The sequence below is a fragment of the Staurois parvus genome, unplaced genomic scaffold (assembly GCF_062004578.1).
Source record: "Staurois parvus isolate SC_StPar_1 unplaced genomic scaffold, SC_StPar_1.0 ptg002753l, whole genome shotgun sequence".
NCBI lineage: Eukaryota > Metazoa > Chordata > Amphibia > Anura > Ranidae > Staurois > Staurois parvus.
In genome coordinates, this window is record NW_028320549.1 from 3,075,114 (window position 1) to 3,100,573 (window position 25,460).

The window sequence follows — 25,460 nt, forward strand, 5'->3', positions numbered from 1 at the left end:
CTGGCTGTGGAGCTACAAGTCCCAGCATGCCATGGCAGATCACAGCAAGAAAAATAGTGGAAGAAGAGGAAATGATTTATAAAATGTAACATGTATCCTCAAAACAATGTCACATGTAGAATATTACTGCTCCATAGAGGCTGGCTGCATTGGTTTTCTTTTTTTAATGCAGTAAATTCTGCCAACTTTTTTTTTTCTTTGGAATGACATGATGATGTCACGTGCGCACATGCGCATGGGAGTCACCAATACTGCACATTCCGTGTGCCCTGAATGCAGAGCGCACTGTGAATGCGCAGTGACATCATCAGCTGATGGCGCAATTTTAGGAGACGGTACCTATGTTTTAGGGCCTATTCACATGGGATGCAGTTGGATGTATTTTTGGTTGCATTCCAACTATATAGAGCAGGTGTCTCCAAAGTGCTGCCCGGGGGCTGGATACGGTCCTTTATTTTTATCCAGCCCTTGGGGCACTGTTCCTTTTACTGTTATACTATTCCTCCCACTGACACCAAAGATGGGGTACTATTCCATCAATTGAAACCAGTAATGGGGTACTATTTCTCCCACTAGGAATGATGGGGCACTAGTCCTCACACTGACACCAACGATGGGGTACTATTCCTTTCACTGAAACCAGAAATGGGATACTATTTCTGCCACTACCAATGATGGGGCACTATTGCTACCCCCCCCCCAGCAACCATGATGGGGTACTGTTCTTTCCACTGACCCCAACGATTGGGTACTATTCTTCCCACTGACACCAATGGGACACTACTCTCACTGACACCAATGATTGGACACTATTCTTTCCACTGAAACCAGCGATTGGGTACTATTTCTCCCACTACCAATAATGGTATACTATTCCTCCCACTGACCCCAACGATGGAGTACCATTCCTCCCACTGACCCCCATGATTGTATACTATTCCTCCCACTGACCCCAACGATGGAGCACCATTGTTCCCACTGAGCCCCATGATGGGGCATTATTCCTCCCATTGACACCAATGACGTGATACTATTCCTCCCACTGATACCAATTATTGGGCACCATTCCTCCCACTGACACCAACGATGGGGTACTATTCCACCTACTGACACAAATGATTGGGCACAATTCCATCCATTGACACCAGTGATTGGACACTATTCCTTTCACTGAAACCAGTGATGGGGTACTATTCCTACCACTATCAATGATGGGGCACTATTCCTCCCACTGACCCCAACGATGGAGTACCATTCCTCCCACTGACCCCCATGATTGTATACTATTCCTCCCACTGACCCCAACGATGGAGCACCATTGTTCCCACTGAGCCCCATGATGGGGCATTATTCCTCCCATTGACACCAATGACGTGATACTGTTCTTTCCACTGACCCCAACGATTGGGTACTATTCTTCCCACTGACACCAATGGGACACTACTCTCACTGACACCAATGATTGGGCACTATTCCTCCCACTAACAGCAACAATAGGGCACTATTCCTCCCAGTGGCACCAACGATGGGGTATTATTCCTTCCACTGACACCAACGATGAGGCAGTATTCTTCCCACTGACATCTGCAACTGGACACTATTCATTTCACCAAAACCACCAACTCCTTTTTACTGAAACCGGTGATGGGGTACTATTTCTCCCACTAGCAATGATGGGGCACTATTCCTCCCACTGACACCAATGATTAGGCTCTATTCCTCCCACTGACACCAACAATTGGGCACTATTCTTCCCAGTGACACCTATGGGGCACTATTCCTCCCAGTGACACTAATGATTGGTACTGAAACCAGCGATGGGGTACTATTCCTCCCATTACTAATGATGATATACTATTCCTCCCACTGACACCAATGTCTGCCCCCTCCATAAAGGCTGAAGGACAGTAAACTGGCCCTTTATTTAGAAAGTTTGGAGACCCCTGACATAGTCAGTTCAAAATCCAGGTTATCCTATGGGCATAGTTCACACCATTAGGCTTGGTTCACGCTAGAACGCGGTGCGGGAACTCTGGGATCGGAGCACGTTTCCCACACCATGTTCAAAACATACTGCAGTTGCAATATACAGTGGGTGTCAACGTTAACAACACCACAAACAGAGATTACAAACTGTGCATTTGCTTGTGCTGGATACCATGTGATCCAGTGGCAGGGCGTTTCTAAAAGTAGTGCTTTTAGTGCGGTGCGATTTGAGCCCATTCAAAGTGACTGAAGACTTAAAGCGGAGCTCCATTCATTTTTGTGTTTATTAAAAGTTTACTAAGTTATAAAAACTGTAGCTGTTGACTATTAATGAACACACACTTACCTGTCCCTGGGTCCAGTGATGTGCTCACCGCGCGCCGTCCCTTCTCTCCCTCTTCTCTCCCCGGTGCCGGCATCACAACTGTGGGCACCAGGATGTGACAGCTTGCAGCTTCACAGCCGGTTGCCCACTGCACATGTGCGAGTCTCGCTTCGCATTCTGATTGGTCCCTCAGTCTTCTGGGACCTGTGAAGTGTTCCAGAAGACTGGGTGGAAGGAGGGAGGCCGAACTTCCGGCTCACTTCGCCGTGGAAAACTGAGCCGGAATTGGGAGCGGGTACTTGTCAAAACCAGGTATCGCCTCCCCCCCAAAAGGTGCCAAATATGGCAGTGGAGAGGGGGGGAGGCAAACTGATGGAACTTCCACTTTTGGGTGGAACTCCACTTTAAAGTGGTCGTAAAGGCTGAAGGTTTTTTACCTTCATGTATTCTATGCATGTGTGCAGCAGTGCCCCAGCAATCCAGCGATGTGCACGACAGCCTCAGCTATCCCAGGTCTCTGCCTCATTATTGGCTGAGACAGTAAGCGAGAGGCCATTGGCTCCCGCTGTTGTCAATCACAGCGAGTCAGCCAAGAGGGAGAGAGGTGGTGGGGCCAAGCCGTGGCTGCGTGTGTGAATGGACAGACAGAGCAGCAGGTGCCCCCATAGCAAGCTGCTTGCTGTGGGGGCACTCGACAGGAGGGAGGGACCATGAGAGCCTGTGGGGAACCTGAGACGAGCAGGAGCCAGGCTGGTCTGTGCAAAACCACTGCACACAGCAGGTCAGTATAGACATGTTTGTTAATCCACCCCCCCCCCCCCAGAATAAGTAACCTTTATAATCACTGTAAGGTAGAACCAAAAGGTAATACTTTTTTTTTTGGATAGAGTAAAGGAGAGTTATTACCCGTCAGTTTTTTAGGCCATCGGTGTCCCATTGGGGAGATTTCCCTTCACTTCCTGTCCCATCATCACAACAGGAAGCGAGAGGAAATCCCTTTAAAATGAGGGAATCCCTGGTATTCACCATAATTAGTGTCCCTATTGGATGATTACACTTTTATCTTTTTTCTGGTGACTTTCAGTGATCCCTTAGATTGTAAGCTTCAAGGAGCAGGGCCCTCCTATCCCTCATGTATTAAACTGTATTGTCTCCCATTATATTGTAAAGCGCTGAGCAAACTGTCAGCGCTATATAAATCCTGTATAATAATAATATAATAATAATCACACTAAACAAGGCTAATAGAGAGGGTCGAATCTCCCTAACTGGGACACCGACAGAAAAAAAAAAACCTGACAGGGGTTGTAATCCCTCTCCTCTCTTTGAAAAACTAAAAAAAAAAGGTTTTGCCTTTAGTTATACTTTAAGGTGGCCATAGAGGTATCAATTTGTGATGAATCTGGGTATAAGCGATTGCAAACAAGTGATTATCAATCAAAATATTGAATGGAAAACCTTTGATCAGAGCCATTTGAGTGATTTCTGTTATCATTATGATTTTTAAAGGAGTCAAACAACTAAATGACATCATATGATCACCATCCTTACATAAAAGACTTTGTTTTACATCAGTCATATTTTCAATATAAGTGCCAAAAATGTCACGATTTCTGCCAGGGTATGAAAACTTTTGAGTACAACTGTATTTTATAAGCCGTTACAGCAAACTGTTTAGTTCCGTTTGGGATAAACATTTTACATAAAAGCTGATCATTGTAAGTACCCATGTCAGTGGTAAATGGTTTGTCTCAGCTCTGCAACTGCTACATTTGCAGAACGGACTTACTGGCTGGATCACCAATGAAAATAAAAGAAAGAAAGCCTTAAAAAAGAAAACAAATGCAGCCATCACATCTAGGAATTGGTAAGCTGCAATACAATAAAAGTTTGCAGTCGTGCAGCTGCTGCGTCCCAATTGACATCAGTGGGACATCCTGCATGGAGATGCATGGAACACTTGTACACTACAGGGGCGGACTGACAACTCATGGGGCCCCCGGGCAATAGGGGATCATGGGGCCCCTGTGTCCTTGCCCACACTCAAAAAAGCCTATAAAAAAGGTACAAGGGGCATCTTATGGGGCCCCCTACTGACCCCGGCCCCTTGGGCAGTGCCCGAATGCTCGAATGGTCAGTCCGCTCCTGGTACACTATATGGCCAAAAGTATTGGGCCAGCCCTCCAAATCATTGGGTTCAGGTGTTCCAATCACCTCCATGGCCACGGGTGTATAAAACAAAGCCCCTAGGCATGCAGACTGCTTCTACTAACATTTGTGAAAGAATGGGTCGCTCTCAGGAGCTCAGTGAATTCAAGCGTGGTACCGTGATAGGTTGCCACCTGTGCAATAAGTCCATCCGTGACATTTCCTGGCTACTAAATATTCCACAGTCAACTGCTAGTGGTATTATAACAAAGTGGGAGCAACTGGGAACAACAGCAACTCAGCCACGAAGTGGTAGGCCACATAAAATGACAGAGCGGGATCAGCACATGCTGAAGCGCACAGTACACAGAAGTCGCCAACTGTCTGCAGAGTAAATAGCTAAAGACCTCCAAACTTCGTGTGGCCTTTAGATTAAAACAACAACAGTGCATAAAGAGCTTCATGGAATGGGCTTCCATGGCTGAGCAGCTGCATCCAAGCCTCACATCATCAAGTGCAATGCAAAGCGTTGGATGCAGTGGTGTAAAGCACGCCGCCACTAGACTCTAGAGCAGTGGAGACGTGTTCTCTGCAATGACCAATCACGCTTCTCTGTCTGGCAATCTGATTGAAGTGTCTGGGTTTGGCAGTTACCAGGAGATCGGTACTTGCCTGACTGCATTGTGCCAAGTGTAAAGTTTGGTGGAGGGGGGATTATGGTGTGGGGTTGTTTTTCAGGGATTGGGCTTGGCCCCCTAGTTCCAGTGAAGGGAACTCTTAAGGCGTCAGCATACCAAGACATTTTGAACTTTGTGGGAACAGTTTGGGGATGGCCCCTTCCTGTCCTAACATGACTGCACACCAGTGCACAAAGCAAGGTCCATAAAGACATGGAGAAGCGAGTTTTGGGTGGAGGGACTTGACTGGCCTGCACAGAGTCCTGACCTCAACCCTCTGACATCAGTGCCTGACCTCACAAATGCTCTTCTGGAAGAATGGCCAAACCTTCCCATAGACACCCTCCTAAACTGTGTGGACAGCCTTCCCCCGAAGAGTTGAGGCTGTTAGAGCTGCAAAGGATGAGCCAACTCAATATTGAACCCTACGGACTAAGACTGGGATGCCATTAAAGTTCATGTGCGTGTAAAGGCAGGCCGACCAATACTTTTGGCAATACAGTGTACATTCCCATGCGGGTATACATGGCCCTCACACAGGGTACACAATGATAACCCATGAGGCCTAAATCAAATCAAATGAATGAGGCCTAAATCAAATTGACGCTGAGATAACAGGTTACATGTGGGTACGTAGCAGAGCCTGTGTACACCTTTTTTTGTCTTCTAAAGGTCTACTGGGAACCCCATACCTAGGACACTACAAACCGGGCCCCTGGGGTCCTTACAAAGATAGAGAACAATGGGCGCACACACCTCTGCTGCATTTATCTTTTTATGTCTGCATAAGCAGTTCTGACCGTGACATGTTTACTTCACATACAAAACTTTCCTAGCTGAGCGAGCCTTAAAGGAACCCAGCACTGAGGTAAACATGTGGGCGTCCATTCCTGGCCTCCTCCGGAAAATGTTGCCTGCTTGTCTCTGGTTGGAGTACAATCTGAGTCACTGACCTGGAACAAGTGTGCGGCAGCTAAATTTGGTTGACGTCAGAAATGCTGATTTGCATACTTATTTCAGGTCGTGACTCAGAAAGAATTAAAGATGGGGGACCAGCATGACAAGCAGACAAAAGGAGAGGCCAGCATTGGGAGCCTGCATATTTCTGTCAGTACGGGTTTCCTTTCATGAGTCTCTACAGGCAGCACCCAGCCACTCTTTGCATGCTTCCATGTGTGCTGCAGTCTGTATTGGGCCCCATTCACACTATGACGCTCAATGGCCTGCATCGAATTTTGTCCTGCTACCCACTTAGGCAAAAACACTGATAGAAAATGAGATGCCCTACATGTGACGTGAGCTTCGAGGTTCGTGCTTCTGCTTGTCACGTTTAGGGTGCAACTGCATTGCAAACGTGAAGTGTTTTTTTTTTTTTTCATTGTGATTGCACATTCATGAATACACTTGCGCAGAATAAAAAAAATTGTTTTGCATCGATTCGTTATTTACATAATTCGTTTAGCTACGTTTGTTAAATTTGTTTAACTCATTTTAATTTGTTTAGATTTGTTTCGGTTATTCGTTTTCAAATTCAATTCCCATTTGCCAAATGCGGTCGAATTGAATTCAATTTGACCAAATCGAAAACTATCGAATTTATTCTATTCAAAATTTGAATTTCAGGAGACGTTTATATTATTTCTATTTTATTCTATTGTTCTCTTCTATTGTTTTCTATTCTTTTCTATTCTATTCTAATCTGTTCTATTCTCATTCGAAATGTATTCTATTCGAACTTCGAAAGACAGTTATATTCTATTTTATTCTATTCTATTGTTTTTTCTATTCTATTCCTTTATTTTCTATTCTATTTTATTCTTTTCTATTCTGTTTTACTCTATTCTATTCTGTTTTTTGCTATTCTTTTCAAAATTCAAATTTCAGAAGGTGGCTATATTCTATTTTATTCTATGCTATTTATTTTTTATCCTGTTCTACTCTTCTCTATCATATTATTTTCTATTCTATTTTATTCTTTTGTTTTCTATTCTATTATTTTATTATCCATTCTGTTCTATTCTATTCCTTTTTTCTATTCTATTCTTTTATTTTTTATTCTATTTTGTTTTGTTTGACGCTATTCTATTCTAGTCTATTCCTTTATCTTCTATTCTTGTTTTCAAATTCGATTCGAATTCAATTAAAATTTCAGATTCAATTTGTTTTGTTATTTCTGATTCATTTAAATCTGTTACTATTGTAATTCAGATACATCCAAATCTCTAAACATAACATTGGTTAGCACTTCTGCTTGGCAGTACAAGGGTTTTTGGTTGGAATCCCAACCACGGCACCACCTGCCTGGAGTTTGTATGTTCTCTCTGTGCCTGTGTGGGTTTCCTCCCATACTCTACAGACATACTGGTAGGTAAAGCGCTGTGTAAACTGACGGCGCTATATAAGTATCGGAAAGAAATAAAATAAAAATATCAAAAAATGTGTCTGAATTTTGATTCGCATACAATTTCAAACTGAACGTGTCTATTCATGAAACTCTATAGTGCAAATCCATCGTAGGTCTCTTGCACACTGGGGGGTGTAGTCCCATGCATTCAATCTCGCAGTTTTAGTGTGGACAAAAGGAACTGTCTAGTCCTGCTACTAAAATCTTAGAGGCTGAAAGCTGCTGCAACTGGATGGTGCACAAAACGTTTCGGGCAGCTTGCACCCAGAGATGGATGTCCAGAGCACAAGACATCTGCATTCCCGGGATTCATCCCTTGGCGCACACTGCCCTATTAGTACCACAGCGTAGGAGAGTGCCAGCTGCCCAGGGAGCAAGGAACCAGATAAGTATTTTTTACCCCCCCCCCCCCAGCCATATGAGCATTAAAAGAGAATCTGCAGTACTGCAAAAATTAAACGTCAGCAGCTCTAAATACTGTAGCTGCTGACTTTTAATAAAAAGGCACTTACCTGTCCAGGGATGCAGTGCTGTCCTCACCCGGGCTGAATCTTTGTCTGTCTTCAGGTCCCCAACACCTCCATATCTAGTGTGGGAAGCCAGATGTGACTACCTGAAGCTTTACAACCGCCTTCCCGCTGTGCATGCGCAAGCCACGCTGCGCTTTGTGCATGCTCCCGCAACCTTCTGGGACCTGTGATGTGTTGCAGGCCACAGAAGGGGGTCAATTTCTGCCTAGGTGATCTGAGTGGAAGTGGAAATCTATTAAAACTATGTACCCACTCCCCTCCCCCCGCCAAAAAAAAAAAAGTGCCCAAAAGATAAAAGTGAGGGGGAGAGGAGTCGGAAAAGTGGAGCTTCACCTTTTGGATGAAGTGTGACTTTAACCAGTGAAGTACAGGAGTGACTCCACTACATGGGTAAATTTGACAACAGCCCAAAGTTGGGTTTACACTCCGGTCACATCGATCCCGACTATGAAATCGTGCGACTTACAGTGAAGTCACAGGATTTCAAAGTCAGGTGACATGCCGTTTTCAGGTGCAATTTGCAAGACATATGGCACAGATGTCTATGAAAATCACACCAAAAGTAGTGCATGTACTACTTTAGAAATCGGAACCGCACCGATATGACCGCTCTAATTGCGGACAACAGGATGCGACTTGCCATGCAATTTGCAAGCAGCATGACATGCAAATCGCATGCCAATTCGCATCCAGTGTGACCTGGGTGTTAAAGTAGAATTCCAAAAAAAATGACCTCTCCCCCACTTAACACCTATGCTGACTAACCTGTGTAATAAAGTACTTGCATATACTTATCTATTTTCAGCCCGCTTCGGTCCGGTCACATGATCCAGCTCCCCTGTGTCAGTCAGTAGAGGCTGCAGGGGAGAGGAGGGAATGCTGGCAGTGGCTGCATCATGGGAGCCTATGAGTGATGTCACTGATGCAGCCTTTATCAGCCATTGTCGAGCGCTTTCTCCTCTCCCCTGCAGCCGCCACTGACTTGACACAGGGGATCAATTGACCGGACCAGAGCAGAATGAATATAAGTATATACATTTTTTTCTACACAGGTTAGTCCGAATATAAAGGACTAACCTCATAACCTGCCCCCTCCATTGTACCCCCCCCCCCAGAGAGATCCATGTGATCCTCTCCCCCCATTGGATTGGGGGAATGTCCTCAGCCCATTCCCCACTTTAAAGTGCCCATTCACATGTTAGCACTGCACAGGGGTATGTTAACTAACACATGTTGTGTCATACATTAACGTGTGTTGCTTTAAGGCAGCCCATTCATTTTGAAAGTGCTGGCAAACACAGAATTGCACCATTTTTCTGACAGTGCACCAGAACGCACATGCTGGGAGTTGTAGTGTGCTGCAGTACAGAGACATTGTCCTTAATTAGTGGGCCACTAAAAATGTAAGCAGTAATAAAGTCTATTTCTTCTTCTTCTTTTTTTTAAATCTAGGCTCCCTGCAGTGGTATGCCATAATGTGCCAGTATGCATCATATACTAGAACATTAGAACAGATTTAACGTGTTATCAAACCCACAACAGTAAAATCAGTCTGTATATGCAGCAAAGCATGCTTGTTATACTCACTGTGGAACCTAAGGGGTTAATCCTCTGCATTGTGTAAAAAAAGACTGTCTTCTCTGATCCTCCCCTTCTTTTTACTGTCCCCAATCCATTTTATGATAGAACAGAGCCTAGGGGGGGCAAGCTGCACATGCTCAGTTTGGTGTATATTGCTAGAGATTTTTTTTTTCTTGGGAGAGTGCATATGATCAGCACAGGGCAAATCAGCACTGCCCATATAGAGTGTCAGGGGTTATGCAGCCTCATAGCACAATCAGGGAGAATCAAAACTCCTCCTACAGGCTTTAATGCAGTGCTCTGCTGGACACTGATAGAAGTCACAAGACTGCTCTAAGTGCTGATGAGAAAAGGTATTTATCAGTTTATATTTACTAAAATAATTGCCAACAATTTTCATGTTCTGTGTACTGTGGGAGATCAGATATAGTGAATTCAGGGTCCTGGGTTTAGTAACAATTTAACTTCCAAACGGAGTTCTCACCGATGTCACCTTTGCTGGTACTCCCATATTGGTCCTGTTTTCCTTCTGGGTTTGCGATCTCCGGCTGTTTCAATGGCCGGGCTGCGATGATGTCACTCCTGCGCATTCGCACAGGAATCCTCATTGCGGCACAGTTCTCTGCATCCACAGCACACACTGTGTGCCCTGAATGCAGAGAGTCACCTCACATGCGCAGTGACAACATCAGTTATTGCTCATGTGAATATCTCCTAAACTGGTTTCCTCCCACACTCCAAAGACATGCTGGTAGGTTCATTACCTCCTATCTAAATTGGCCCTAGTATGTGTACGTATGTGAGTTAGGGACCTTAGATTGTATGCCCCTTGAAGGTTAGGGACTGATGTGAATTATTATTATTATTACTATACAGGATTTATATAGTGCCAACATTTTGCTCAGTGGTTTACAAAATGAAGGTAGACAGTACAGTTACAATACAATTTGGTACAAGAGGAAACAGAGGGCCCTGCTCGCTAGAGCTTACAATCTAAGAGATGTACAATATGTATGTAAAGCGCTCCGTAAAGTTGACGGCGCTATATAAGTACCTATAATAAATAAATAAATGGTGCATGATTAGGAGATATTCTTTTGTACCTACAGGTAAACTGTAACTTTAACCGCCTCCCGCCTGCCATATAAGGAAATGATGGACGGCGGTGGTTCTCTCGTTCTGGGAGGACGTCATACGACGTCCTCCCACTCTAACCCCGGGAGTGTGTAGCGCGGTGATCGGTGGTGCGCTGTGTCCATAGGACACAGCGGATCACCGATCAGCGGAAAGAGACGATGACTTCGGCTCTCATGTGATCAGCTGTATCCATATCCATATCCTGTATCACAGCTGATCATATGTAAATAAGGGAATGCCGGTTATTGGCATTTCTTTCCTCACAAGCTGTCACACTGACAGCTCATGAGGAGAGGAGAGCCGATAATCGGATTCCTCAGAGGGGACATGTACACTGATCATCAGTGCCCTGATGATCAGTGTAGCCCCATCAGTGCCACCTGTCAGTGTCCATCAATGCCACCTGTCAGTGCACATCAATGCCACATATCAGTGCCGCCTAACAGTTCCAGTCAGTGGCACCTATCAGTGCCATATATGTGTACTGTATAAAAAGTAGTATAAGCGCCTTAGTAATATTCAACAAGCTGCTATGCACAGAAAAAAGGTACCAATGACCTATGGAAAAGACAATGTATATGAAGAGTGCAGCGCTTATAAACAATAGGTGAACAAAGGGAACAGTAAGTCCTTAATATTAAATATAAGAATTATGGAATAGTCCAGCAAATATATAGATGAATATGAAAAATTGAGGTGACTTAGGTATCCGTGTGGTAATGGTAATGAAATGCGCACTCACCGGACGCGCATATTAAATGCGCCTTATATGTAATTATCCTGATGCTAGGTAATGGGTGGTCCTCCCTCTATAGGGTCCGAGGTAAGTGGTCCTCTTCCTCAAAGGGGTCCCCCTGTGTAATCCTGGTGGGTGCTGTCCCTCCGGATGGCCTGGGTAGTGGGTGGTATTCCGTCCTTAGAGTGGATCTGTGGGCTAGAACACTCCCCCAGGGGGCGACAAGAACACTCCCATAGTGTAGTATGTTGTAAAGGCTTTATTATTAGAGATACATCAGGGTAAAATAGGTAAAAACCGTTGCAGACAGTAGTCTGAAAAAGCACTGACCAGCTGGTATGTTAAAATGGCCGCCGGAGCTCCACGTTGCTCCGGCGGCATGATGTCACGGCGTGGTATGGCTCCTCCTCCATCGGACACAGCGGATCACCGATCAGCGGAAAGAGACGATGACTTCGGCTCTCATGTGATCAGCTGTATCCAATCACAGCTGATCATATGTAAATAAGGAAATGCCGGTTATATCAGCATTTCTCTCCTGACAAGCTGTCACACTGACAGCTCATGAGGAGAGGAGAGACGATAATCAGATTCCTCAGAGGGGACATGTACACTGATCATCAGTGCCCTGATGATCAGTGTAGCCCCATCAGTGCCACCTGTCAGTGTCCATCAATGCCACCTGTCAGTGCACATCAATGCCAAATATCAGTGCCTACCAGTGCACATCAATGCCACATATCAGTGCCGCCTAACAGTTCCAGTCAGTGGCACCTATCAGTGCCATATATTATTATTATTATTATTACATCGAGTTTATATAGCGCCAAAGGGTTTGCTCAGCGCTGTACAATGGGGGGACGGGACAATACATGGCACAGTACAACAATAACAAACAATGTACGAGGGGTAAGAGGGCCCTACTCTTTCGAGCTTACAATCTAGGAGGGAGGGGGTAGTGGTACAGTAGGAAGTGGCTGTGGGGAATGAGGGGTGGGAGGAATGAGGGAGAATGGCCGTTAGGTGAGGGTGGGGTAGGCTTCCCTGAAGAGATGGGTTATGAGGGAGCGCCTGAAGGTGAGGAGGGAAGGTGACAATCTGATGGATTGGGGCAGTGAGTTCCAGAGGATGGGGGAGGACCTGGAGAAGTCTTGCAGTCGTGCGTGGGAGGAGGAGACCAGGGAGCAAGACAGAAGGAGGTCCTGTGAGGAGCGAAGGGTACGGGTAGGGTGGTACTTGGGGATCAGGTTGGTGAGGTAGTTAGGGGCAGTGTTGTGAACGGCTTTGTAGGTCAGGGTTAGAAGTTTAAATTTGATGCGTTGGGCAATCGGGAGCCAGTGGGGGGAGAGGCAGAGGGGGGTGGCAGAGGTGGAGCGGTTGGTGAGGTGAATGAGTCTAGCCACTGAGTTCAGGATGGTCTGAAGCGGGGAGAGCCTGCACTGGGGTAGGCCGGTGATGTTTACAGCATCCTCAGTTTTGATCATTAAATGTGACATACAACTTCAGCTGGGCTTTACGCTTTAGGTGTTGGGCGGGAAGAGGATTACATTTTAGGTGTAAGACTATGGTTAAGTGAAGTTGAGGCATCAGAAACAGGGACATTTTGTTTTTGGGTTATTGGTGCAGAATACCAACGTCTACAAAAAGAGAACCAAGCAACATCTACAAAGTAGGAAACGATGTATGAGTACTACCTTTCAGTGCCCATCAGTGATGTCTGTCAATGCCCATCAGTGCCGCCTATCAGTGCCCATCAATGCCTCCTATCAATGCCCATCAGTGCAGCCTCATTAGCGCACATCAGTAAAGGAGAAAAACTACTCATTTACAAAATTTTATAACAGAAACTAAGAAAAAAACTTTTTTAAAATTTTCAGTTGTTTTTGGTTTGTTTATCAAAAAATAAAAAACCCAGATTAAATTAAATTAAGGTGATTAAATACCACCAAAATAAAGCTCCACCTGTCTCAAAAAAATGATAAAAATGTCATATTGGTACAGTGTTGCATGACCACGAAATTGGCAAAGTGCGACAGCGCTGAAAGCTGAAAATTGGCCTGGGCAGGAAGGGGGTGAAAGTGCCCGGTAGACAAGTGGTTAATGGCAGTATGGACATTGCCGATCACAGTAAGATGTGTATTTTACCTTGCGTTACCACAATGCGAAAGTGTGATTGGGCGCCTAATCAGAGCGTCGGCAGGCGAAGGAGCGCTGTGTTTGTATTGTCCTCTTTTTTTTCTTATCCTCCCCTCCTGCTAATTGAATTTGGGTTATGTTAGATATACAATTTAGAGTGCCAATAGTGCTTAGTGGAATTCCTCTTTAAGAATCCGGCGCTGACAGTGACCTGCAGTGTAAGAGGAGGTGAAGAATTATCTGCCGGCAGGTCTTCTCCATCCTGTTAGAGCCTTCATTTGATCCTATTAGAGAGGGGGCTCTCACACAGTTGATATGACAGTTGCTTTTGCCTTAGTATGGATTTTAAAGCACAGTTTGTGCTGGAATGGAAACAAATATTTTATCCGAATCCGCTGGGCTTCCAGGAAAATCCTTCTCAATGGAGAGCGTTTCTAAAGCGTGCCCAACATAAGACTTTCTAGGAGAAGTGGCATCTCGGCTGCTGGAGTTATTTAATCCTTCCATGTGACAACTGACCTTATCAAAATGTTGTGTCGGCAGATTGTTGGGTTTTCTCAATCTTAAAGTCGAATTTCGGGATTCTCCTTTGTAGCCACTGCTTTCTATATGAATGCACCCCGATAATGCATGGCGTTTCTCAGGGCAAGCTTTCTTGGTGGTGACTACAGTGGGCCATGCCTGTGTAACGTATTGAATTGACCACCTGTCATGCATGGTGACAACACAAGAGCAAAACTGGGAAAGTGGGACAAAGTGTTGCCACCTTATAACAGGAAGTGCCTCTAAGGTAAGATCACCAAGTATCATTTTAATCAAAGCTGTAGATTTAAAAAAAGGTATTAAAATGACTTTTGAAATGACAATATGTCAAAGCTTACAGAAGAAGATCTTAACCACTAGCCTACAGGGCACTTATACCCCCTTCCTGCCCAGGCCAATTTCCAGCACTGTTTCACTTTGAATGACAATTGCACGGTCATGCAACACTGTACCCATATGAACTTTTATCATTTTTTGTGACAGACAGAGCTTTCTTTTGGTGGTATTTAATCACCTCTGGGTTTTTTATTTTTTCTTAAACAAACCAAAAACCACTGAAAATTTTGAAAAAAAAAATTTTTTCTCAGTTTTTGTTATAAAATTTTGTAAATAAGTGATTTTTCTCCTTCACTGATGTGCGCTAATGAGGCTGCACTGATGGGCACTGATAGGCTGCACTGATGGACACTGATAGGTGGCACTGATGGGCACTGATGAGGAGGCACTGGTAGGTGGCGCTGATGGGCATTGACAGGCATCACTGATGGGCACTGAAAGGCACCACTCATATATGGCACTAATAGGCGACACTGACTGGCACTGTTAGGCAGCACTGACTGGCACTGTTTGGTAGCACTGACTGGCACTGGTAGGTGGCACTGATAGGCAGCACTGATGGACACTGATAGGCGGCACTGATGCACACTGATAGGTGGCACTGACTGGCACTGATAGGCAGCACTGACTGGCACTGATAGGTGGTACTGACTGGCATTGATAGGTGGCACTGACTGGCACTGATGGGTGACACTGAAAGGCAGCTCAGATGGGCACTGATATGTGGCATTGATGTGGCACTGATGGGCACTGAAATGTGGCACTGATGGGCACTGACAGCTGGCACTGATGGACACTGACAGGTGGCGCTGCTGGGGCTACACAGATCATCAGGGCACACTGATCAGCAGTGCTCTGATGATCAGTGTAGATGTCCCCTCCAAGGAATGCCGATTACCGGCTCTCCTCTCCTCACGAGCTGTCAGCATGACAGCTCGTGGGGAGAGAAATGCCGATAACCGGCATTTCCCTGTTTACATGTGATCAGCTGTGATTGGACACAGCTGATCACATGACCTCTTTGGCTCTTTCTGTGGATCGGTGATCCGCTGTGCTGTGGGAGCCACGCATGCATGGTTAGAATGGGAGGACGTCATATGATGTCCTCCCAGAACGAGAGAACCATCTTGTGTACGTCATTTTACTATATGGCGAGCGGGAGGTGGTTAACCATTTCAATACCGGGCACTTTTACCCCCTTCCTGCCCAGGCCATTTTTCGGGTTTCAGCGCTCTCACATTTTGAATGACAATTGCACGGTCATACAACATTGTACCCAAACTAAAATGTTATCATTTTCTTCACAGAACTAGAGCTTTCTTTTGGTGGTATTTAATCACTTCTGGGATTTTTATTTTTTGCTAAATTAACAAAAAAAGACCAAAAAGTTTGAAAAAAAAACCCACGTTTTTCTTTGTTTCTGTTATAAAAGTTTGCAAATAAATAATTGTTCTTCATAAATTTAGGCCGAGATGCTACATGTCTTTGGTGAAAATAACCCAAATTAGGATGTATTTTTTAGTTTGTATTAAAGTTATAGAGTTCACAAACTATGGGATTTATCTGAATTCTGATCAATCCTGAAGTACTGACGGCCAATCAAATTATTTGAGATCCAAGAATGTCAGAACAGTACAGATATCCTCCAAATGACCACTTTTTGAAAAGTAGACAGTCCGACGTACTTCATAAGAGGCATGGCAAGTTTTTTTGAAGTTGTATTTTTTTGTCATAATTTTTCAGAAAATTAAAAAATTTAAAAAATGATTTTCACTATTTTTTTTTACATACTGTCACCAGTGCAGTACAGCGTCATCATATAACTGGCATAGCGGTGATCAGGGACACTGGCAGTATGAAAAAAATATATATAATTTTTTTTTTTTTTTATAATTTTTTATTAAATTGTTTTTCTTTTTTTTACGATTTTTTTTTCATATTTCACTATGACCAAAGTGGTACAATGTTACCATAGTAACATTGTACTACTTTGGGGAAGTGATCAGTATTTTTTTTTTTTTTTTTTACACAATTTGCTTATAACAAAGAATTACTTTGCTAAAAGCAAGCATTTACTTGAATGACATCGATTCATTCAGGGTTTTTTTTTTGTGCTTAGCTGTGATTTGGCCATGGCTAATCACGTGACACAGCTGGGTTGTGATTGGCCCAGTTTGTGCATGTGATCGCTGTGACCATTCACAGCTAGGCACACTAGTATACAATGGATGGCATGAATGAAGCCATCCATTGTATACAACTGTCATGTGTACATGGTACTGTTAACGGGGCTGGTACTCGGCCGGTGACAGATCGCACCGCTGTGCGGCTCTGCAGGCGCGCAAACTGTGCATGCCCGGGAGGATGCCATATGGCGTCCACCCGGAATGATGAGTGATTTTGCCGGCCGCCAAACGGCCATTGGCTGGGCGGCAAATGTTTAACCTAGGTTCACACCTAAGCGTTTTCCGCAGCATTGTGCAGAAACGCACTACAGTCCATTTGACATGGTTTCCAATGGGACACATTCACATCTCTGTGTTTTCGTCCGGTGTATTTTTTGGAAAGTGTCAGGGACTTTTTTAATCGCAAAAAGTTGTGTTTTTGGTTCTATAGACTTCAATGGAGATGCTGCGGAAATGCATGTATTGTGTTTTTGTCGTGTTTTTGATGCGTTTTGCATTTTAAATCTGCCTAGCAACAAGAAAATTGTAAAAAAAAAATTTTTAAATGTGGCAAAAACGCAACACAATGCAGTGCGTTTTTTATGCGTTTTTAATGCAATTTGTGTTTTAATCTGCCTAGCAACAAGAAAAAAAAATTAAAAACGCATCAAAAACACATGTGCAAAAAGGCACTGTAGAAACGGATCAAACGCAAACTGCATAGGTGTGCACCTAGCCTTAATGATTTAGGTCACATATACTTAAAGTAGGACTCCGGGCTAAACCTAACTAGTCTTAAAACTGTCCGCTCCCCACTCCTAACACCTATGCTGACTAACCTATGTAAGAAAGATGTATATACTTGCCTATGTCCAGCCCGTTCTGGTTCGGTTACATGATCCCCTGTGTCAGCCAGTGGCTCCTATGGCCCATCTGTTGTTGGCACTCCCTCTTCTCCCCTACAGCCACCACTGACTGATATAGGGAGCTGGATCACGTGACCGGACCATAGCAGGCTGAATATAGGTAAGTATATACATCTTTTCTACACAAGTGGGGGTGCTATTTTAAAAACTAGTTTAGGTTTAGAATAATCTTAGAAAAGCGCCACACTTTTGACCATATATAAATAAACAAATGTAGCCGCAACTCCCAAACCCAAAAAATATTTTGGCATAGAAATTGAAAGAATATAGGAATGTGCTTAAATAATTAAATGTAACAACCAAATAAAGTGTCCATAATACTGTACTGTATAATAATAATAATTAAATATATGAAAGTCCAAACACCATAAATATATCAAAAAGTCATCTTGTGAAAATCATAACACCGTGATCAATCCACCACCAAATAAATTGGATAAACTCACCAGTTACAGAAATGATGGTGCAGCACGTTTAAAACAAATATAATTTAATAAAAACTCATAGCACTCACAAGTAAGGTGTCCACACCGACACCAGCATATACAGCATTACACAGCATAGGCAATGGACGAGCCCCGCTCACCGCGGATCACCACCGACAGTCGCAGGGAACGTCCTGACGTCAAGATCCAATAGGCCCCGCCCTACGCGTTTCGTCACCACGACGTCCTCACGGAGCAGTACTTTGTTTTAAACGTACTGCACCATCATTTCTTTTCTTTGTCCCTGAGTGTGGTCCCTCTATTTATGGAGATACGTTGATATATGGAAAGGCTCATCCAGGAAGGATTGGCTGCAGAGTATTGCTTCTTACATTTGGATATTGCCTACCATTGCGGAGTATTGCTGCTTAGAACCTGGAAATTTGCTTACCACTGCAGAGCATTGCACCTATAGTCTGGATACTGCTACATTCATCGCTCCCAGAGCGATAGCGCTTGTGCTGTTCTATAACCTGATCAGCATTTAGCTCTAGTTTAGGTTTAGCCTGGAATTCTGCTTTAAAGCTGTATTACCCCAAACCAAAAATGTAATATGTTGAAGCTTACAATCATAGATGTGGTGGCTGCATTAGTTTTCTTTTTTTAGGCTTTCCCTCCTCTGTTTTCACCTGACGATCTGGCCAATAACACACTTCCTGTATTAGAGTGCCCCCACTTTGGATGAAGTAGCACAGGGGCACCTTTGGACAGCAGTATTGTCAATCTGGGGGGAGGGGAGTGTTAGATGGACTAACAGATTCTATAAGCAGTTACAGCAAACATGTTTTTCCTTTTGGGACAAAGATATTATAAATTGATCATTGTAAGCACCCCTGCCAGTGCTGAATTGTTTATCTCAACCCTGTAACTGATACCTCTACAAGACAGCTTATCATATTAAAAAACAACAGACCTACTGGCCAGATCACCAGATGAAAACAGAAGAAAATAATCCTTAAAAGAAAAGTAATGCAGCCACCACATCTAAGAAGTGGTAAGCAGGAATATAATAAATGTTTGCTTTCGGATTTAAAGTTCAGTAAGTCTCCTACATACAAACGTTCAACTTATTATTATTATTATACAGGATTTATATAGTGCAAACAGTTTGCGCAGCTCTTTACAATATAAGGGAGACAGTACAATTACAATACATTTCAGTACAGAAGGAATAGGAGGGCCCTGCTCGTGGAGCTTACAATCTAAACGAAGGGGGAGGTGATACAAAACTTTCAAAGATGTGAACATGTGTTTGCATGTCCAATTGTGTAAAGCTGGGCACGCGCTCAGTTTTTTTCGTTCAACCCAGCAGGCTGAACAGATCGCTGTACTAACACAAGCAATGTTGGTGCGGCGATCTCCCCCGCTGTGCCTTTGTGTTCTGACAGGGGGACTCCCCCCACCAGAACACACTGATCAGCGCCTGTAACCATTGTCTGTAAGAACTGATCTTTGTTGGACTTACAAAGGAGCTCCCGAAACAGAACTCATTTATAAGTAGGGGACGTACTGTATATTTAAACCCTCACCTTGTAAAACAACCCATTCATTTCAAAATAGAAATGAAAGGTAAAGCATATGTGTATAGATATAAAAAAAATTATAAATACCTTTTTTTCCCGTTTTATAAAACATCATATAGCCACTAATTTCCTTATGCAATTGAGAATAGAGAGATGGGAGAGGAGAAACAGTGGCACACTGATCTTCCCAGTGAATGGCTGTGCGAGGGGGGAGTATGAGCAGAAGTCTGATCATTGGAGGAAAGCGCACTGAGTTCCCAGCAAAGCTAGAGAACTGACCATGCTGTGTTCTCTTATCTAGTGTGGTTAGTTTTTAATAGGAAAGCAGAGAGACTGGCAGGAACACCAGGGATTTCAAACAAAGGGAGCAATACAAAGAGAACAGGATACTTTTTCATACAAGTAGCTGGTACAGCAGGCACATATCAGAAATAGGAAATGTTGGGTTTACATATTCTTTAATACCGCTTTACGTTTTGGAGTTCGAGCTGGGGAGATAAGTATGTACACATAGGCTTTTATCAGAGTTTAGCAGCAGCAGCGTTTAGGGGGAGTTAAACCTCCCCCTCCTGAATGCAGAAGAATCACCTTCAGGAGAAGAATGTTTAGGCCAAAAAAAAAAGCACAAAACGTGTAAACACACCTACAGTGAATGAAATAAGTATTTTATCCCCTGCTGATTTTGAATGTTTGCCCACTCACAAAGAAATTATCAGTGTTAAAATCGAATGTTTGGTGTATTGTAACACTGAGACAGAATACCAACCAAAAATTCAAAAGAAATGCATGTCTAACAAATGATGCACTGATTTGCATGTTCATGAGGGAAATAAGTATTTGATCCCCTATCATTCAGCAGGATTTCTGGCTACCAGGTGTCTTTCAGACAGGTAACAAGCTGAGATTAGAAGCAGTCTCTTAAAGGGAGTGCTGCTAATCTCATTTTGTTACCTGTATAAAAGACGCCTGTCCACAGGAGCAATCAAACAATCAGATTCCAAACTCTCCACCATGGCAAAGACCAAAGAGCTGTCCAAGGATGTCAGGGACAAGATTGTAGACCTACACAAGGCTGGACTAGGCTACTAAACTATCGCCAAGCAGCTTGGTGAGAAGGTGACAACAGTTGGTGCAATCATTCGCAAATGGAAGAAACACAAAACAACTGTCAGTCTCCCTAGGTCTGGTGCACCATGCATGATCTCACCTCGTGGAGTGTCAATGATCATGAGAACAGTGAGGAATCATCCCAGAACTACACGTGAGGATCTTGTCAATGATCTCCAGGCAGCTGGGACCACAGTCACCAAGAAAACAATTGGTAGCACACTACGCCGACAAGGATTGAAATCCTGCAGTGCCCGCAAGGTCCCTCTGCTCAAGAAAACACATGTCCAGGCTTGTCTGAAGTTTGCCACTGAACATCTGAATGATGCAGAAGAGGACTGGTTGAAGTGTTGTGGTCAGATGAGACTGAAATCGTGCTTTTTGGCATCAACTCAACTCGTCGTGTTTGGAGGAGGAGGAATGCTGCCTATGACCCCCAAGAACACCAACCCAACTGTCAAACATGGTGGTGGAAACATTCTGCTTTTGGGGTGTTTTTCTGCTAAGGGGACAGGACAACTGCACCGCATCAAAGGGACGATGGACGGGGCAGTGTACTGTCAAATCGTGGGTGAGAACCTTCTTCCCTCAGTCAGGGCATTGAAAATGGGTCGTGGATTGGTGTTTCAGCATGACAATGACCCAAAACATACCACCAAGGCAACAAAGGAGTGGCTCAAGAAGAAGCACATTAAGGTCCTGGAGTGGCCTAGCCAGTCTCCAGACCTTAATCCAACTGAAAATCTGTGGAGGGAGATGAAAGTTTGAGTTGCCAGATGTCAGCCACCAAACCTTAATGACTTGGAGAGGATCTGCAAAGAGGAGTGGGCCAAAATCCCTCCTGAGATGTGTGCAAACCTGGTGGCCAACATTCAAAATCAGCAGGGGATCAAACACTTATTTCCTTCACTGTATATGCTAGCCCTGTTTAGCTCTTGGGTGTTTATTCATGTCAATAGAAAATACTCTGGCCAATCAAATGAATAAACGTCCAAACTCTGAATGCAGCTAAATGCGGTTCCGTGTTTACATGTGTTTTTTCCACCTATAGCATTTTTAAGCTGCCAGGAGAGCTTGGCGTCCAAGAGAGCATAGTGTACATGTAGCCTTACTCTGCCTCCCAAACTCCACCTGCGGCCCGAGCTGTGTTTAGTATTATGGTGCTCACAGTGCTATACCTGGGACAGCAGGGTAAGGGGTGGAAGCACCAAGACACCAAGTTTACAAACCCAACTTTTTTTATCCTCTTGTGGTGACCTCAGAGCTGGATCATCTACAAGTAACCTACATTATGTATTGCGGCCACCCCTCCAAATCATTGGATTCAGGTGTTCCAATCACCTCCATGGCCACAGGTGTATGAAATCCAGCCCCTAGGCATGCAGACTGCTTCTACAAACATTTGTGAAAGAATGGGTCGCTCTCAGGAGCTCAGTGAATTCAAGCGTGGTACCGTGATAGGTTGCCACCTGTGCAATAAGTCCATCCCTGAAATGTCCTTGCTACTAAATATTCCACAGTCAACTGTTAGTGGTATTATAACAAAGTGGAAGAAACTGGGAACAACAGAAAATCAGCCACGAAATGGTAGGCCACGTAAAATGACAGAACAAGGTCAGCGCATGCTGTAGCGCACAGTGTGCAGAAGTCGCCAATAGCTAAAGACCTCCAAACTTCATGTGGCCTTCAGATTAGCACAACAACAGTGTTTAGAGAGCTTCATGGAATGGGTTTCCATGGCCAAGCAGCTACATCCAAGCCTTACATCACCAAGTGCAATGCAAAGTGCCGGGTTCAGTGGTGTAAAGCACACCACCACTGGAGTCTAGAGCAGTGAAGACGTGTTCTCTGGAGTGACTAATCTCACTTCTCTGTCTGGCAATCTGATGGACATGTCTGGGGTTGGCAGTTGCTGGGAGAATGGTACTTGCCTGACTGCATTCTGCCAAGTGTAAAGTTTGGTGGAGGGGGGATTATGATGTGGGGTTGTTTTTCAGGGGTTGGCTTGGCCCCCTAGTTCCAGTGAAGGGAACTCTTAAGGTGTCAGCATACCAATACATTTTGGACAATTTCATGCTCCCAGCTTTGTGGTAACAGTTTGGGGATGGCCCCTTCCTGTTCTAACATGACTGCACATCAGTGCACAAAGCAAGGTCCATAAAGACATGGAGGAGCAAGTTGTGGGTGGAGGAACTTGACTTGCCTGCACAGAGTCCTGACCTCAACCCAACAGAACACCTTTGGAATGAATTAGAGCGGAGACTGTGAGCCAAGCCTTCTCATCCGACATCAGTGCCTGACCTCACAAATGCACTTCTGAAAGAATGGTCAAACCTTCCCATAGACACACTCCTAAACCATGTGGACAGCCTTCCTAGAAGAGTTGAAGCTGTTATAGCTGCAAAGGGCGGGCTAAATCAATATTGAACCCTACGGACTAAGACAAGGTTGCCATTAAAGTTCATGTGTGTGTAAAAGCAGGCTGACCAATACTTTTGGCAATATAGTATATGTGAGAAGGGTCATCTTCACCTGCATGGGATGCACAGGTGTTCTATGCATCTGCATGCAGGCAATCCCATTCATGTCTATTGGGATGCAGTGATTTCATTATCAATGCACATTGTCTGCATTCAGGGACATGTACCCGCATGGCTGTCAAACTGGGACCAATGGCTATGTCCATGCAGCAGTTGCATCTAGGGTTGCCACCTCATCCCTTTAAAACCGAACACATATTAATTATAGGTTCTGTGGCTGATTAAGGTGGTAATTAAACTCACTTAGTGCCTTATCTGCATTAACCTCAGAACCTGTGTAATTATTATGTGTACAGTTTTAAAGGAATGAGGTGGCAACCCTAGTTGCATTCCAACAGACAGGAATAGGACTGTGTATGGACCTATGCGTCTAATGTGGGGCTTAGATGGCTTATCACTAGGGTTGCCAACTCATCCCTTTAAAACCGAACACATAATAATTACATAGGTTCTGAGGCTAATTTAATGTAGATAAGGTACTAAGTGAGTTTAATTACCATCTTAATGAGCCCCAGAACCTGTGTAATTAATATGTGTTCAGTTTTAAAGGGATGAGGTGGCAACCCTACCCATCCTTTGGGTGAATGCATCGACACACCTATGTGAATGAGGCCTTAAGCTGACAGCATGCTTCCTCCAACAGCAAGTTCCTGCATTACTTTCACCTAAAATAATGGCAGAGGGGACCCAGCTTATACAAAAAGGTGTCCTCGTTGAGGAGTGATGTCTAAACATGGCCCTGCCTGTGGTCCAACGTGTGCATGGAAATAAAAGAGATGGGTTCCTAGAGCAGTGTGCTGACTTTTCGGTGGCGCTGACACTGAGTGACGAGGAGCGGTGACCCCCTACTTGTCACCTCTTAGGAGATTTGTGTACAATGTCCCCTCCTGAGAGGACACTGTGAAAATGCTGAGTCAACAGCTGATAAGAATTTTCTGATGGTCTGCAGAGGGTGACATCATTCCCTGGGAGAAGATTTGCTATTTTATTTTAATGAATTTCTGGGGACAAGTCCTTAGCAGTGACAGTGGCGGGTCATTGTGGGGTCACGGCACAGCAGCCTTCCGCTGTTTATGGCACCAGGAAAGATATGACATGGGGGACTCACTTTCATGTCACACCCCAGCCAGGGCTCTTTCTTTCTGCACCGGGGCACATGCTGATGGACTGTCTAGCCATATGGCCTAGTCCCTACAAAAATGCATCCCATGTCCCCTCAGGGAGAGTTTAGGATCGCCCAGAATTTCATTACAAGTGCCGCTGCATTCTTTGCGGTGAATCTGCGTACCAGTTCTGTGAGTCTGACCTACGCGCCCACTTCCTACCGAGCTTTTCAACATATGTAAATTGTTAGCATAATTGTCATTGGAACAGTGTTTGGTTTTTTCCCTCGTAGTCCTCTCCTCAGGCTCATGTCATCCAACGATAGGCGCTCCATTGTGTGTGCACATCGCCTCTCCTCAGCTTGGGACAAGATTTTTATAGTTTATGTAGAACATTTGGCCTGTATTCCACGGCCATCAACTTCCACCTTAAGGGCCATACACACGAGAATGCGGTGCGGGAAACCCACATTTAAAATGCACTGTCCTTGAGATCTGCAGTGGGTGTCAATGGAATGCTAACAACACCCCTGACGCAGGTCGCACTGGATCGCATGGTACAGAAGTATCATGTGATCCTGTTGCTGTGTGTTTTATTAAAAGTAGTGCATGAACTACTTTTGGAGTGGTGCAGTGCAATTCTATCCCATTCAAATTAGCACGTTCCTGTGTGATTCCTGGGGTGAACTTTCCCTAAAGCGGACTTTCACTCAAAAGCGAAAATGCTGCTTTTTCCAACTTTCTACCCCATGCGATAATATTTTTGTCTTTTTAACAATCCGTTCACACTTGTACGAGTTTGGACATGAAAGTTGCATGAGAAGTCAGACCCTATGTTTTTCAATGTTAACCATTTATATATGTGCGACTTAAAGTTGCAGCAACTTCAAAGTAGTTCATGCACTACTTTGGTCTGCCTTTCATGCAACTTGAGGGCTATAGACTTCGGGCTCATGTACACTGCAGCTGATAAACTGACATTCAGGAGCTGTTCAGCATTTTTTTTCAGCAGCCCCTGAACTTTCCCTAATGTTTTCCTATGTGTCCATGTACACAGAGTCATTTACAGTCG